Source organism: Ovis canadensis, chromosome 5 (genome assembly GCF_042477335.2).
Source record: "Ovis canadensis isolate MfBH-ARS-UI-01 breed Bighorn chromosome 5, ARS-UI_OviCan_v2, whole genome shotgun sequence".
NCBI lineage: Eukaryota > Metazoa > Chordata > Mammalia > Artiodactyla > Bovidae > Ovis > Ovis canadensis.
The window spans coordinates 92,964,224-92,982,032 of NC_091249.1; the positions used below are offsets into that span (position 1 = coordinate 92,964,224).

At 49.2% G+C, this 17,809-nt stretch overlaps 1 protein-coding gene and 1 non-coding gene across 3 annotated transcripts in view; both read left to right on the top strand.

Moving 5' to 3' along the window:
- The window catches only part of WWC1 (WW and C2 domain containing 1), a 156,186-nt gene that overhangs the window by 54,464 nt on the left and 83,913 nt on the right, over window positions 1-17,809 (top strand). The gene's annotated exons all lie outside the window — the stretch shown is intronic.
- TRNAW-CCA (transfer RNA tryptophan (anticodon CCA)) lies at window positions 2,459-2,530 on the top strand. The gene has a single exon. It is a non-coding gene; the product is annotated as a tRNA-Trp (tRNA).

Here is a 17,809-nt window from a genome sequence, read left to right on the forward strand (position 1 = left end):
GTATGCCACATAACACTGTCCTGTGTGCCACCGAAAAGCATCATATTCACATGGGAAAAGTGAAATACTGGTGGACTTCAGAAGGGAATCCAATGCAAACTGTGCCCTGAAGCAAATTCCAGTCTAGTGGGAGAGAGGGCAGGTACAAAGCAAAGTGCTCCAAGGCAGGGCGTGACAGAAGGAGGGGTTCAGGTGATGTGCTGTGGGAGCTGAGAAGAGGGTGTGCCCCTAGGAGTCTGGGGAGGATTCTCACCCCCAGAGAAGGGGGCGGGACATCGCGGGCGGGGGGGTGGGGGGCAGGGGCTGGAGAGCAGCATGGAGGCCCACCCACAGGCGTGCTATGCCTGCGTCCGGTGCCACCTGGCCGGTCGTGTGTCCTGTCTGAGTTTGTCCTGATCCTAATGGTGCTGTTTATCAGCTCTCCCCTCACAGCTGAGACCAGGGTATCTGCCCAGTGACTTGCTCTTTCCTGCATGCTCTCCCCAGGACACCCGGGCTTGCTCCACATGCTCTGCCCAGGCGTTCTGGAGGGGCCGCTGGTGCACGTGCTCTGCCCAGGCGTTCTGGAGGTGCTGCTGGTGTAGCTACAGGAGCCCCTGTGGGTTCAGACCCCGCAGCTGTGGCTTCCCAGGGCCCCTCTGTCCCGTGCGTTGGGGTCATCCGAGTACCCACCTCGGAGGCTAGCTGGCAACGTAGAATGAGACAATGCTCACAAAGCGCTGAGCACATGGTCTGGCACAGGCAAGCACTCAATAAACATTACCCAACACGGCTTGAAAAATAACATTCCAGATGCACTTACAGTGGAGACACGGTTGGCCTCCCATTCCTATTGCTTCCTGACTCTGGGACCCTAAGCAAGATAACCTCCTTGAGCCTCATTTTCATCATCTGACAAATGGGATATTCTCCCAGCCACTGAAATAACATTTATTTCAGAGAACCACACAGTATCCCTTGGCAGATATTTCCTTTGACCAGGCCTTACCTGGGTTTTGGGTTTATCTGGTGATTGCTTAAGTATCACTCATTGAGCTCCAGCTTGATTCCTGAGTCTTCCAGACTTTTTTTTTTCTGATTGTCAAAATAACTTTGCAAGGTATTCATATTTTCACTCCCTGATTTACTCATTGGTGTTATGAATGGCCCGGGTTCAGCTCTGCTGCCTTCCTGCTGTAGAACCTCAAGTAACTGGCTCTAGGTCTTCATGCCTCAACTTCCATCTAAAATACAGACAATAATCCTTAATGACACCGAATAGTATCTTCTCACTGGATTGCTGGGAGAATTAAACTGAGTTCGCACTTGGAGCTCATAGGTCAACACCTGCCAGACAGTTATGCTGTATTAATGAGAACTGTTGTTATTATGATGGAGGTGACTGACTTACCAGTGGATCAGTGAGTTAACTTACACTTGAATCCAGGCCTGTGGGCTCTGACAGCCACGCCCCATCCATTCCGTCAGCAGCCTCGCTCCCATGTGGAAACCCTTCTGAGTGTTTTGGGCCCTTCTAGAGGGCTCAGGGCAGCCCCCGCTGAGCGGCCTCTCACCCCTGGGGCACCGCAGGTGCACCTCTGCGGGAATGCTCACCTCCCTCACCAGCCTTTCCTCCTCCTCCCTGGGCTTCCCTAGAGCAGCCCCGTGACCAGCCTGGCTCTTCCTTCTAGAATTTTCTTCCAGACCCTAAGGTAGGTCTTGCCCTTTGCAGGTGAACTCCTTAAGTAAAGAGACAAGATGCTATTGATGTGCAAACATGCGACAGCCTTGTTCTTGGCATCACGCTGCTCTGACTTTGCTCCATCTTTCCAGCCCAAAGAATTAGGGCTGCTGCACCTCCCCTACAGAAGCCTCCTGGCCTGGGGGCTGTTCCTCTTTAGCTGTGTGCCCTCGGGCCAGCCTTTGTTTCCTCTGCTGCGCTGCCTGTCTCATTGTGAAGGCTGAAGATCTACTCTGTTATTTACTTGTGCCTACTCCAAGTGCTGCCCTTCAGGACCCAGGCTACTTCCTGCTTCCTTTTGGGAACCTCCTTGGAGCTGCCAGCCTGCAGGGCTCTTCTTTCTTTGAATCCTGTGGCCCCTTTCATGAAAGTTTCATTTTAAACAATGTCTTCGTTGTTTTCATGCCTTCATATATATTATTGTGCTTGAATGAACATTTGTGTTTATTTCCAGCTGGCTGTAAGTTCATATCCCTGGAGGAGGGCATGGCAACTCACTCCAGTATTCTTGTCTGGAGAATCCCATGGACAGAGGAGCCCAGGGGGCTATAGTCCATGGGGTCGCCAAAAGTTGGACATGACTGAAGCGACTTAGCACAACACACACGTAAGATCATATACAGTATTCAGTGCTGGGCACATAATAACTGTGTAAAAGGTATTTTACACACATTAGTTCAGGCTCCTCCAAAGGCTAATGTGTTTTCTTCTGTTTTTTCAATATCAATACCACCAGCTTCCCTGGTGGCTCAGAGGTTAAAGCGTCTGCCTCCAATGCAGGAGACCTGGGTTCGATCCCTGGGTTGGGAAGATCCCCTGGAGAAGGAAATGGTAACCTACTCCAGTATTCTTGCCTGGAGAATCCCATGGACGGAGAAGCCTAGTAGGCTACAGTCCGCAGGGTCACAAAGAGTCGGACATGACTGAGAGACTTCACCTTCACCGTCGAGGAGACATAAGTCAGGGTTCATTGTTGAATCCTTTTACGTTGGTTTGCTTGTTCTCTAGGGAAAAGTAACATTTCAACTATTTCAATAAATTTCTGAAATATATTTTAGCTTGTGCACTCAGTTACTCCGTCATGTCAGACTCTTTGCAACCCCATTGATTATAGCCCCAGGTGGCAATAGTGGTGAAGAACCTGCGTGCCAGTGCAGGAGACATAAGAAACATGGGTTCGATCCTTGGGTCAGAAAGATCCCCTGGAGAAGGAAATGGCAACCTGTTCCAGTGTCCTTGCCTGGAGAATCCCAGGGACAGAAGAGCCTGGTGAGCTTCGGTCCATGGGGTTGCAAAGAGTTGGGCAGGACTGAAGCGAAGTAGTATGCACACAGACTATAGCCCGCCAGGTTCCTCTGTCCATGGAATTTTCTAGGCAAGAAGACTAGAGTTGGTTGCCATTTCCTACCCCAGGGTATCTTCCCAACCCAGGGATCAAACCCACGTCTCTTGTGTCTCTTGCACTGACAGGTGAATTATTTACCACTGCACCACCTGGGAAGCCCTACTTTAAAAAAAAAAACAACACATTCTTTCCTCCATCCTGTGAGAGCCCAGGGTATGCCCAACATGAGCAGTAGGTACAGAAATAAACCACAATTCCTGAAGTCTATAGGACCCTCAGGTATTCATCATGGACCCAGTTCAAGGATCTGACTTCTGCCAGTCCACAGAGAGATGTTTCCAGAGGCCCATGTCATCCCCTCCATCAGCGAGTTTCTCCCTCATACGCTGTTCTGGCCCCCTGTCAGTTCAAAGCCTTCTCAAAGAGGGTTCTCGGGCCTGTTCTTGGGCAATTTCCAGTTTGCTATGGGCTGTGCGAAGGGCATTGAGGTTCATGGGTAAACCTCTAACACCCTGGAGTGGGCCCTTGTGCTTGGAGGCCCTGGACTCTGCTGGAGTCCCGGTGCTGGCTTGGTAAGTGTTGGGCTCAGGGACTGTGCCTCTGGAGGGAGGGTAAAGGAAAACAAAGACAAAAAAATAAACTCGAAACCTTTCCCCTTGGGGAGAAAGGGGTACTCACAAGTCCTCTGTCTCATTCATTCAGCAGACAATAGGGCCATCAGCTAACTCTGCTCCACCTTAGGGAGCCAGTGGTGAGCACAGACTGGCTCTGTGGGAGTGGGACAGACAGACAGTCAACAAGGCTGCCTGGGAAGGCATCTTAGAGATGGTATTATGGCTGAGAGCTGATGGACAGAAGGCAACAGCCATGCGAACAGTGGGCAAACAGTGGACAGACTGTGGACAGGGACAGGCAGTGGCATCCTGGGCAGAGGGAGCTGTGTGAGCTGAGGCTGAGGGGTGGGAATTAGGCTGTTGAGTTCCAGGAACTGAATAAGGCTGGAGAGATAGGCAGGGGGCTGGGCCACAGCCAAAGTTAGGGTTTCTTTCTAGTTTGGGTTTCTTTCTAGTTTGGGTGGCCAGACTTTCTAGGGATTGAAGCAGTAGACGGACAAGGTTGGACTTCTTTGGAGTTTTCTATGGGGTAAAGGGTGAGCAGGAAGGAGGCAGTAGAAGAACTGAGGAAGCCAAAGCTGGAGGAGTGAGGAATGGGGACTGCAGTGTAGGAAGGGCAGAGGCAGGGGGTGGGTGGGGAGCTAAGGGCCAGACGAAAGAGGGACAGCAAGAAGGTGATGGTTTCCTTGGAGACCCCAAAGAGAACAAATGGGCGCCATCTGGGGACTTTCGGAAATCCAGCTGCCGAAGGATTGTGGTCATGGACTACTAGGTCATGGACTGTGAAAAGCTCGAAACTCAAGGATGAGTGTCCCCATCCGTGTAAGACATGGAGAGTGAGCCAGAAGGGAAGGAGCCTGGTTCTTCCACTGGTACATGTGTGCATGCGTGTTAAGACACTTCAGTTGTACCCACCTCTTTGAGACCCTGCCAGGCTCCTCTGTCCATGGGATTCTCCAGGCAAGAATACTGGAGTGGGTCGCCACGCCCTCCTCCAGGGAATCTTCCCGACCCAGGGATTGAACCCAGGCCTCCCACATTGCAGGCAGATTGTTTCTCATCTGAGCCACCAGGGAAGCCCTCTTCCACTGATACTAGACCCAAATATGTTCTTTTTCCACCACGAAATCTTGCCGCATGATTTCTACTGATCAGACTTGTTAAATAGCTTAAAAAGCATATTTCTTGGAAGGCTTCACTCAGGAGAAAAAGTAGAGAGAAGCGATGGAGTGCATACTTCATGAGCCCTGTTCTGTGCAGAATGGTGGGGAGCCAGCTGTGTGCAGCCTGCAGAGGTGAAGAATCTGGCACAAGATCTCACAAGTGGGGACCCAAGCCTCTGTGGTCCCCAAACCCTTGCCCGCTCCCCTGACCTAATTAAGGCTCTGGGCCACTCTGTGTTGATGTCTGTGGAAAAGTAGTTGAAGTGCTTGAGTATCAGGCAAGGGTCTTCTAAGTCAGCTGATGGGAACATTCCCAGGCCACCCCCCGCTCCGCCCCTCACCCACCCACCCCCCGCTCTGACCTGGGGAGCTTGTGTAGTGATGGAGTCAGCAGAGGCTCCTGAACAGCCAGTCCTCAGAGATAATCCCCAAGGGTTGTTTCCGCCCCCGAGGGTCACCTCCTCCTCCCAGGACTTCTGAGCAGAGCCCTCCAAGGCCTGCACGTGTCAGGGGCAATTCCACTTCTGCATGGTGATGATTACGCTAGCGAGAGTGGCAGGGAGTAGGAGGCGAGCCCCCCTCCGCTACCCAGGGGGTAATCCACGGCCCGGGAGAAGGAGAATTGCCCGTTGCCACGCGTCTCCAGCTACCAGCTGGGAACGAGCGGAGGGAGCTATGCAACAGTTCAGGGTGGAGGGGACTGAGCGGTGGGCCAGGTCCAGTCCCGGCACAAACCAGGGTCTTGGGAGCCCTGTCGGCTGAGGAGCGGCTCTGAGTGATGGTTTGCTCCTTCGTAAAACGGAGGAATAGTCAAGACAATAATGATGCTGCTTTTGTGATGGTTATTTGAGAATCAAATAGGGTCAAGAATGCAAAGGCACTCTGAGGACCAGCTCACAAATTCTTTTGTTGAGTCAAGCCTGACTTGGAACCTGGCGAACCTCGCTCTGAACCCTGCGGGGAATTCCCAGGAACCATTTCCCTCTTCTTGCTCTTTTGTAAGTACATTTATTCACTCAGTGAACATTCCCTCAGTGTCTACTCATGTAAGATGCTGAGGTTACGGCGATGAGTAAGACACCGCTCAGATCCTCATGAAACTTCTGGAAGTGGTGGATATATAAACAGACAAAGAAGTACATATATTGTTTAAAAAGGAGGGGGCAGTGGGGAAGGGAGGGAAAGAGGGTGGAAGGAAGGAGTGTTCTGGGCAGAAGGAACAGCGATGACAAAGGCACGGATCACATGAAATAGCGTGCAGTTTGCACTGGGTGATCTGGGAGTTGTGTCCTTACCAGCAGCAGCAGGAAGCTGCTACCATTTTTTCCTCGGCCAGAACATTCTCGGGGCAGAGAGACTGGGGTGAGGGTTGTTTTAGCAGCCCCTGCTGCTGAGTATTCTAACCATGGTCTTATCACAGGTTGTGGCCTGATCTCTATCAACTTTCTATTCGACACACAAAATATTCCAAGCTGCCCCCTGTTTATTATCCTCTACTAGGAAATGGCAACCCACTCCAGTGTTCTTGCCTGGAGAATCCCAGGGACAAGGGAGCTTGGTGGGCTGCTGTCTATGGGGTCGCACAGAGTCAGACACGACTGAAGCGACTTAGCAGTAGGAGCCCTCCTCCAGCGAAACTTCCTTTGGGGTGATTGGTAATGGTTCGTTTTTTTCCCAAGGTTCTTCATACCCAGGTGTTGGCAGGGAGAGTATCTAGTAATGATTTTCCCATATCCTCAGGGCCTTTCCCATCAGTCTCTAGACGAGCTCCCAGGCTGGTCCCTTCTGGGGTCTCCAGCTTTAGAGAGGAGACCCAGGAGGCAGCCTCTGTTTCTCCCCTGGCAGATAGACTACGGCTGTGCTGGGGTGACTCATTGGCTTCCATGCTGCTTCATGGCCCCACTTTTTCTTTTCAAAAAATATTTGTTTGACTGTGCCGGGTCTGAGTTTTGGCATGTGGGATCTAGTTCCCTGACCAGGGGTCAAACCAGGGCCCCTACATTGGGAGTGCAGAGAAGTGACCCCGCTTCTACACAGGAATCACAAAACTACCATTTAGGCTTGTCTTCATTCACTATTTTAGTGCTTTCCTATACTCTGAACTTCTCTATAAGAGGAAAATTAGGATTCATTTTCAAATGACTTTTTTTATAAAGAGGGAGTAAGAGGTTCTGGATAGCGGGGCTGAAAAATATACTTGGTGGTTTGGGGTTTTTTGCCTTATCACTGGTTATGAAAGCAGCAAAAACAAATGAACAAACCAACCAACCCCAACCCCATCCCCACCAGTGAAAGGCAAACACTGTCAACATCTTGGCGTTTTTCCTTTTTAGGTGCAGGCAGGTAAGATTACGCTGCACGCACAGTTTTGTATCCTGCTTTTAATTTCTTTTCAATTCTGTACTATAAGCCTTCTCCCTTTTATCATTCAGAATGCTTCCTGAGCATATATTTCAAACAACTACTTGAATGATTGTAACCGAAATTTTCTACCTGTTCATTCCCTACGGATGTTGAGGCTGTGCACATTTTTTCCCTCCTATGATAACTAATGTTGCCTTGAGCATCTTTGAGTGTAAATCTTCCCGCCTGGGTCGGGTCAGAACAGCAGCTGGTCACTGGAGCATTTGTGCATTTGTCTTTAAGACAGCGGGTTAAGTTTGTAAGTTTTTAAAAGGCCCCTTGTCTTTTAGGAACTGGGTGCTTCTGACTGCTCCTGTCCTTTGTCAGCTGTGACTTCTGCTCCTGGGTTGTCTAAACTTTTAGAAGTTTGTCTAAAAACTTTGACTGAAAACTTGTTCTCTTTATCTTCCCCAGACAACCACCCCCTCTCTCATAGCCTCACCCACAGCATTCCTAATAGCCATTCCTAATATTTGTAGCCAGGGCAAAAATAGCCCCCTAATTTTCCCTTCTTACTAGACTTTATAGTTTAAAGCTATAGAGGGTAGTTTTCAATTCCATGGTGTTTTAAAAACTCCTTCTGTCCTCCCAATTATGTAGAGTCACTATCTCCACTCACTTTCTGAGTCATAGTTAAGTCCTGAATCCAAATTCTCAGTCATTCTCTTAACATCTCTCTCTAAGGCTCCATGTACTCATGTGTACGATGGGAGATCATCATGGGAACCACTTAACTGGACTGTTATCAGAATTGAGTGACAAGTAGCTCGTGTAAAGTACTGTGTGTTAGTATTCTTTAAAAGCTTTGACTTGCTAAAGGGTCAAAACAGGAGCATGCAAATCATCTCTGCGATGCTCGATTTTTGGGACAAAATGGTACCATGAAATGTCAAACCTGGAAGGATCAGTTAAGATGGAGCTCATATCCCTGCTTTCATTGATGGGGAAGCTGAGGCCCACAGAGGGGAAGGGACTGGTCCAAGGTCTCCTGCATGGGTATAAGGTATGAGATCACAGCACTGCTTCTATGATCAGGCAGCAGGAGGGGACTGATGGCTTCAGAGCCCAGACAGAGCCCCTCCACCAAGCCTGGGGGACTCCTCCTTTATGTCCAGACCTTGGGTGGGCTCAGAGTGATGCACAACTAATTGTCCGGATCCCACCCATTGCCTCCTGAGTCCCCAAATCAACCCCAGAGCAGCTGGGAAGCTTGTGAAGTATTAGAAACACTGTGTGCATTCTCTCTTGTTCTGCACAGGTGATTGCCTGTGACTCACTCCCCATGCCATATGTGCTTGTGTGACCACACACACACACACACACCCCTCTTGAGCCAATTGGAAATTCATATATTCTCCCCTGGCACGGGAGCTGAAGGTGTCTGCCAACCTGTGGGTTTCTTTTCCATGTGGTTCACCATCTGGAGTAGCCACCTGGCCTCTTTGTGGAGGACACGCGTGTGTGTACGTGTGTGTGTGCGTGTGTGTGCGTGCACACACATGCGCACACACTCGCTCGGCGCCCATGTCGCAGGGCAGGGTATTGTGTCCCCTCTCTGTGCTTGAACGGCTGAATGAACAAGAGCAAGAGAACCATAGCACAGAGGACAGTGCCCAGAAGTCATCCTGGCAGCGTGAATGAATAATTCATATTGTATCTGCTGCTTTCCAAGGCTTCCCAAAATAGCTATTTTAATTGCTTATTTGTTTCGCTGCTGACTTTAATTCAGCCGCCTTCAGCTCTGAAGGCGCCTTCCTCCTCTGGTGTTGAACGCTGACTCGCAGGTAGGGCTTCCCTTCAGGGAACAAGGGTTTATTTTCTTCTTTAGAAGGAAACGCTAGGAGGAAAACATAAACCCTTCCAGTTGTACTTTTCAGAGGTGAAAACCATTTTCTCTTCAACTCCTGTGCAGAGCTCCCTTGTAATCAGCCACCGTGGGCCTCTGCGGTCTTGGAGAATAAAGAAATAGCAGTCAGGTGGACAGGCGAGGCGAGCTTCTGGGCTGGGTCCACCAGCCGCTGTGATGTAGTCAGCAAACACTTGGGCATCTGCAGGTTCTGAGATCCTTAGACATGGCCCGGCTATGCCGCCGTGTGCTTCCCCCACCGCAGCATCTAGGGAAGGTATTAGGAAGGCCCTGCCTGCTTGCATGAATAACCTGGGCCTGCCCTGCTTCTACAGCCCATAGAGTAGTAGCGGGTGCAACGCCGTGTCCTCTGCGGGGCTCTGGCACAATTCCTTCAGTGTGAAAGGCATGGCTCAGCTTTGAAAGGGCTTCTGCTGGTGGTCCTAGGGGAATGAGAAGGGGGATTGGGAGACTGCGATTGGCGTGTGTACACTGCTATGTGTACAGCACAGAAAACTCTGGCTAGTGCTCTGGTGACCTCAGTGGGAAGGAAGTTTAAAAAAAGAGGGGTCATATGTATACGTATGACTGATTCACTTTGCTATCTAACTAACACAAGATTGTAAAGCAACTATGTGCATTTTGCTCAGTCAGTCATGTCTGACTTTGTGACCCCATGGACTGTAGCCCACCAGGCTCCTCTGTCCATGGGATTCTCCAGGCAAGAATACTGGAGTGGGTTGCCATTTCCTCCTCTAGGAGATCTTCCCAACCCAGGGATCAAACCCATGTCTCCTGCAGCTCCTGCATTGGCAGGCAGATTCATTACCACTGAGCCATTATACACCAATAAAAATTCACTAAAAAAGCGAAGAATAAAGTTTCTGAAATTATGAGATAGGGGATGTGGTACACTAGTGGGTCCTGAGTAGGGTGCTGGGACCAGAAGCATCGTTATCCCCTGGGAGCAAGTTGGGAATGCAGATTTTCAGTGCGTCCCAGATTCAGAAACTCTGGGTCACAGCTCTCTATGAAGCTCTGTGTGAGTTAACAAGCCCTCACTCTCCAGGGGATTGTGTTGCAGCTCAAGGCTGAGAATCACTGCTGTATACAACAAGGGGGTGTCAGAAGGAGTGTTCAGAGAACAAGTACCTATGAACCAGGGGATCGAGGAGAGTCAGAAAACCTGGGTGCCAGGAGGAACCATTCCTCTGTGGCTGTGTGACCTTGGACAAGTCCTCAGGTCACAGTGTTAGAAGCCCAGTACTGAAAGGTCCCTTAGTGATCAATCACTGTGTCATCACCTCATGATGGGAATGGAGTGAGGAAGGGACTTAGCCACAGTCACTCAGTGGCAGAGCTGAGGCTTGAAGCCAGTTAGATTTGCCCCTTGACAAACTGAGTGTCCCAGCATGTACCAGCTTGCCTCCCTATGCCTCAGTTTCCACATCTGTAAAATGGAGCTAATAATAGTATTTAGATTATTTTAAACAAGATAATATGTAGCATCAAAACATCAAATATGGGATTTTCTTTTATTTTTTTTTCTTACAACAGTGTTGAGGAATTATTAAAGCACACCAACTTGTATGTATTTAAAGAGTGTAATTTGATGACTTTTGACAGGCACACATACATCCATGAGCCTGTTTTCATAATCAGTATAACAACTATTCCCATCACCCTCAAAACTTTCTTTGTGCCTTTAACCCCTCTCTCCCTCTACCTATCCCCAGGCAATTACTGATCTGCTTTCTGTCCTTATAGGTTGGTTTGTATTTTCCAGAATTTTACATACATGGAATTGTACAGAATAGTCTCTCTCCCCCGCTGGTTTCTTTTGCCCAATATGTTTCTGAAATTCATCTGTGTTATTGTTTGTGCTAATAGTTTGTTCCTTTGTATTACTGAGTAACATTCCAGCGTACACTGAGTAACATTCCAGTGTACACGTGTACTGATCTATGTATCCATTCCCCTCTTGATGGACTTTTGGACTGTTTCCAGCTTGGGGTTGTTAACACTAATCAACTTAGCACTGATTTTAAGATGTACCATTATTTTATCTTAGTGAAGAAAGGAAAAATGCTGCCATTTAAATTATGGCCCAATGTTTTAAAATTAACTAGAATGTTTATTTCATACTTCTCAAATCTTTCAGATTTTTTTAAAACTCACATACTGCTTTTTTCATACAAAAATAAAAAGGAATCCCTAAAAAAAGGTAAAACTCGAGTGTTCCTAATCCATTTTCTCACTTTGAATCAAATTCTTTGGAGTCATTTTTTAACTCAGAATTATTGATGTCTGTGCTTCTGATATCCTTGTCCTCGATGCCCTTGAGCGTTGGTGATGCAGCCTTGTTAAAGGACCCACAGAGCAGCTCAAAAGCTGTGGTGCTGGGCTCTGTGGCCAGCAAGGCAACTATGCAGAGGGAGCCTCCCTTGCACGCCTGCTTTGGGAATGTTGCTAAACATGTCTGTTCACTGCCTCCTCCACCCTTCCCCACAACCATGTGGTTCCTAGGGGTTAAAAGTGCTCCACTGTTTTCTCTGGGATTTCATCCCAAGCCTGTGACACCTTTGATGTCTGTGCACACATGGGCAGTGACAGCTCCATCAGGACCGCAGCCTGGTTGACACTGTTGAAAGATGTCCGCAGTGCTCACACACATCCCAGTCTCAGAGATGCTAAAATGTATTTTAAAATGTGCAGCTTAGAATCACTGAGACAGAGTCTGTGTGTGCGATCCTGAACTGTGTCTGTACTTTGTAAACACTCAGGGAGATTTAGCTTGTATTATCATTATTACATGACACTGAAACATCAGTTTCCTGGTAGTCAAATAAGGGTGGCTCTATCTGCCTCACAGAAATGTTGTGAAGATAAAAGGCTTGATTTATTTCACTTAGAACACATGGTCCAGTAAGATGTTTTGTTTCATTGCAGCCTCACAATGCCCTTGACTTTGAGGACTGGCGAGATAAAGGGGGCCTTAGAAACAGGACATTTCGACTCCTTTGTTTTGCAGATGGGAAGCCCAGAGAGGGTCGGTGCTTTGACTAAGGGCCTGGTTCATCTAGTGGCCACATCAGGATTGAAACCCAGATCCCCTTCCAATGCTCTGCCTAAACTATGTAGTCATGGAATGAGCCACAGATCAGGATCCCAGAGAACCCTTCACGGCCATTTCTATTTCTGGAAGGACCAGCTCCTCAGGCTGCATGGCTGGGGTGAGGGTCAGAACTCAAGGAACAGGAAGGGCCAGATTCCGGGGAAGGGTGGCGGTGGCCTTTGTCCTTTGAACTGGAAGCTCCTGGATAGACCAGCACCTGGGAGGACCCCTTGGACACCCAGTTCTTGAGACTAGAAAAGGGCAAAGCTGGGGGTTGAGTGCCCTCAGGGCCCTACATTCATAAAGGAGGAGCTCTTGTGGCTTCCCTGGCAAGGGTGAATATGGTTTGATCCCTAGTCAGGGAGCTAAGATCTTGCAAAAAATTTAAAAACATCAAAAAGGAAGAGCTCTGCATGCCTGCCCAGCATCATATGCCAAGCGCTCTGCTGACTTGTTCCCAGGTACTAACTCATTCAACACTACTAGAGCCCTGTGAGCAGATTCTCTTGACTGCTTTATTTTAGACCTATGGGGAAACAGGCTTAGAACTGGAGAAGGAACGCCTAAGATTATATGGCTAAGGAGGATGGAACTGGGAATTCCATTTGGTTCTCTTGGCCTTTTCTATAGGGCCAGAACCTCTTTAGCCTAATTCCCAATTTGGAAATGAGTGGAGTTGGAGAAGCTGGATGAGGGGTGAGCATGTATGCCCAGTGCTTTGTTCAAGAGAATTGCCCTTCAGTGAGGAAGCAAGCAAGATGAAGGGCCCATGTCCCAGCCTTATCTATCCATGAATGGGAACTCCATAGTTTAACATGGGCTCTGGCCCAGCGATCATTCTCCTTTGAGTATAATAGGGCAATACTACCAATAGCTGTTTCTTGAGGGCTGTTCAGGTGATCACTGCATCTCAAATGGAGCTAAACTCAGCACCAGGCTGACTCTATCTCTTGGTGTCACGAGTGATGCAGGCCTGAGGTTGGTCCCCAGGTTTTAGTCTCAGCCTTGCTGCTGGGTCCTTGGGCAGCTCAGGTCTTTCTCTCTGTGCTTCAGTTTTCTCACCAATGAAACAAGGATTTGACTTGTCAGATCCCAGATATCACATTCAGTTTTAGCATTCTTTAATACTCCTGCATCAGGCACCTCATTTGAACAGCAGTGAAAATAACAATGTGTTGCTGACATTTGTTGAGCACACACTGTGTACCAAAGTGCTGTTTCATCCATTAGCTCATCTAATCCTCAGAGAACACTGTAAGGTGGGTCTGAATGGCGTTGGTATGAAGTCCAAGTGAGTCAATATATGTACAGGGCTTAGAACAATTCCTGGCACAGAATGCGTGCTCCATCAGTATGTTATTATTTCTCTTGTTCTGCAAGTGTGAAAACTGAGCCCAAGAGAGTTTAAGTATCTTGCCCAAGGTCACTGGCAGTCAAAGCCCAGAGAGTCTGGCTCTAAAGTACTCCTAATGACTTCTCTGTGCTGTTTCTTGTTGGGTTTGCTGGGTGGAATGGTGGTAGAGAATCCTCCTGCAATGCAGGAGACACAGGAGGTTCGAGTTTGATTCCTGGGTTGGAAAGATCCCCAGGAGAAGAAAATGGCAACCCACTCCAGTATTCTTGCCTGGAAAATCCCATAGACAGGGGAGCCTGCTGGTCTAGTCCATGGGGTTGCAAAGAGTCAGACACAACTTAGCAACTGAGCACGCACATAGGCTGCCTCTTGATAAAACAAGATGCAGGAGAAACACGTTAGAGAGCAGAGGGGGCTGTGTGCAACTAGTGAGGGGCTGACTTCAAAAGGCAGGCTAATTCCATTCTTAAAAGTGCAACATTATAGTAGACAAGCAAACATATCTATAGGCCAGACTTGGCTCTGCTAACCCGTAATTTGCTTCTCAGAATCTTAATCTTAAATTCCAGCAAGTGAGATTTGGAGGAATAGCACAGTCACCACCGTGTCAGTGAGCTGGAGGGTGTCTGGGCATGAGTAGGCAGAGAGGCATGGGGATGGAGGCGAAGGAAGGAAACAGACCCAAGGCTGGGGTGCATGATCCCAAGAACTCAGTGAGGGGTAGGGCAGAGTGAAGGCTAGATTTATCAGGGGGAGGTGAGCCACTGGTTTGTTGAAGCCTGGGTTGAAGACTAGAGCGGGTAGGGGGAACAGTCTGGAACCTCCCCTCCCCATAGAATTCCAGGAATGGGAGGGAGTGTCCAGAGCAAGAAAGCGTCTGGATAAACCAGCCCAACCAAAGGAGGGAAGGAAGGAAGTCTGGGGGTAGGATAACCAGAATGTCAAGACAGGTGTCTGGGGAGTAGAGGGAGGGAGGGGTTTAAGAGAAAGAGAACTTGGAAATTGCTGGTGTGAATGCTTTCTTTGGAGTACACAATTTGAGAGCCAAAGCCAATCCACCTGTCACCTCAACTTTCTCTGGTTTAATTTCCAAAAAACCAGGGAGTTTAATCAACCCCAGCTCCTCTAGGGAGGGAGGTGGTGGAATACAGTTCAGGATTTAACGGCTATTAGCATGGACAGGTTTTTGCCTCATCGTAGAAAGGAATATAAAACCTCTCAGGGAACTCTACTCTAGTGCTATGTGGTGACCTAAATGGGAAGGAAATTAAAAAATGAGGGGATATGTGTACACATATAGCTGATTCACTTTGCTGCACAGTAGAAATGAACACGGCATTATAAAGCAAATACACTCCCCCAAAAAGTTAATTTTAGAAAAGGATGTAAAACCTAACTGGTAAGAAAGTGAATGTGGGTGGAGCCCTGTGTGCCCAGGGCTCAGCATAGCTCATTTTAACCAGGTAGTCACTCTGAGTATCCGCACTCTACAGATGAAGAAGCAGGTTCAGGCAAGTTAGGGGTTCATGCCCAACGGGACAGAGTGAGTAAGTGAGGCCGCCTGCCTTGCAACCCAGGTGGCTGACTCTAGAGCTTGTGAGTTTTAACCACCACTCATATCTCTTGAGATGAAAAATGGGGACAGCGATGATGAGAATGGTGATAGCAAGCATATCCAACAAACTGAAGGTGAAAGATAACACAATTCTCACAGCGGGGAGGACGGAAGTCTCTCCGCTGTTCACGTTAACAGCCCACATTTACTGAGGGCTTATTACATGCCAGGCCCTGTACCAAGCACTTTGCATGGGTTGTGTCATTTGATTCCCACAACACCCTTATGAGATTGGACCTTCTAAGTTTCACAGAGAAGGAAACTCCTAACAAGGTTAGGTGACACGCCTGTGGCTGTGGAAGAGGCAGGGTGTGGGTTTCACCCCAGCATCAGTTCCTCAGCCTTGGTGGGAAGCAGCTACCCTGCCTCTTAATTAGCCCTGGAGCTGACCACCGTCCTCCGTGGACTGCTTCCTTCTTCCAGCCTCCCCTGACTACGCCCCGTCCTCTCAGTCTCTCCCTTCTCCCACCCCTTTGCTCTTTCACATGTGTACAGCGGACCTGGCATCTTTTTGTTTTAAAATTAATTCATTTTTATTTTTGGCTAAGCTGGGTTTTGGTTACTGCAAGGGCCTTTCTCTGGTTGTGGCGAGTGGGGGCTACTCTCCCGTTGCTTCTCATTACAGTGGCTTCTTCCATTGTGGACCAGGGCTGTAGGGCACGCTGCTGCTGCTGCTAAGTCACTTCAGTCGTGTCCGACTCTGTGTGACCCCATAGACGGCAGCCCACCAGGCTCCCCTGTCCCTGGGATTCTCCAGGCAAGAACACTGGAGTGGGTTGCCATTTCCTTCTCTAATGCATGAAAGTGAAAAGTGAAAGGGAAGTCGCCCAGTCGTGTCTGACTCTTCGCAACCCCATGGACCGCAGCCTACCAGGCTCCTCTGTCCATGGGATTTTCCAGGCAAGAGTACTGGAGTGGGGTGCCATCGCCTTCTCTGGAGGGCACGCAGGCTTCAATAGTTGCGGCACGTGGGTTCAGTAGTTGCAGCTCCCTGGTTCTAGAGCACAGGCTCAGTAGTTGTGGCCTATGAGCTTAGCTGCTCTGTGGTAGGTGGGATCTTCCTGGATCAGAGATTGAACCCTTGTTTCCTGCCTTGGCAGGCAGACTCTTTACCACTGAGTGGCCAGGGATGCCTATGACCTAGCATCTTATTATTAACTATCTCTGCATCCTCTCATTGCCCATGGTTCGCAGCCTAAGGTAGCATAACCACCATACATACTGTCACAGGGATAAGCTACTCCCTGCTTTAAGGGTAAGCCTCAGCTGCTTGGCCAGGCCCTTTGCTCTCGAAGGCAGAAACAAGGCTTATTCAAATGTCTGAGCTCTGGTCGTGCCTAGCATGGGGCCAGGCTATTGTGTCCAGGGAATAAATTCTTGTTGCTTGGAGGACTGATGGAAAGCAGAGAGAAAGGAGATGAGGATAGGGTGACTCAGAGAGCCTCTCTGGGCCACCCTCTGCAGCTCAACACTAGGATGGCTCTCAAAGTCTTAACAGGGACCCCAAAGTCCTAAAAACCCAGCATCTGCCCCTGTCTATCTCTACTCCATCACTTATGACGTATGTGGCTCACATGTGGCTTTCTTTTCTGTTCTTCACATCAACATCATCCCACCCCAAAGCCTTTGTACTGGCTGTTCCTGATGCTTCCCACCATCTGGTCGCCCCTCCAAGATTACCTCCTCCGAGAAGCCTCCCTTGATTGCCCCAACCTACCCCACCATTCTACTTAATCCCACTACCCTGTTGTATTTTTCTGAACAGCATGAATCTCTGAAATGATCCTGTGGATTCACTTTCTGGTTGGGATGTCTCCCTGCCGGGGGTGTAAGGGCAGGGTCCTTTTGTCTACTTCTGTAGCTGGAAGTTTGCTCAGATTCTGCTGTGGTTCATGTGCTCAGCCCTCCTAACCAACTATGAGACAGTGATTACTTTCATCCCCAGATTTGTTTAAGGAATGAATGAAGGTGTTTGAACCAAATGGAATTCAAAGAAGAAAGGAGAGCTTCAAAGATTGCACTTTCGTCCAGCCACCCCAGCCTTGCAGGTGTGGAAGTCGAGGGTCTGCGTGGCCTGGGGCTCTGCCGCAGTCCGGAGATGGCTGCATCTCCTCAGGAGCTGTGCAGTCCTGAGCTATGGGAACCATGCGTGTGAAACACCCCAGGGCGGGAAGAGCTGGCCTGGCCATTGTGCCTGGGGTTGAGAGGAGAGGTTCAGCTGAAAGTTTGGACAGTTCTTGGCATGTGGTCCTCAGGGCCCTTTAGAAAGCGATCCCTCCCAGCTGGCCCTGGCGAGAGCCCGGTCGGGGGCCAGCCTCATGCTGGCTGGCCATAAAGAGGTTACTGTGGGAAGCATTCAGATTGCTCGGGAAGCACTAGGAACATGAAAGATATGCTACGCGTTCTTCAGGCCCAAGAGAATCACCACCCAGTGTTAGACTTGGCAGAAGGCTTTCCGCTCCTCTGAGCTGCCTCCTTAGAAAAGACGCACTGTCTGAATACCGAATGCCAGCCAGTCGTGGGGACATGGAGCTGGACAGAGGACAGGGGCCCGCGTTCCCGGACAGGTAATCCCACACAGCCCTACCTGTCTCCAAGGCAACACATCCGGGCCCCTTCTTCCAGGAGAGCCTG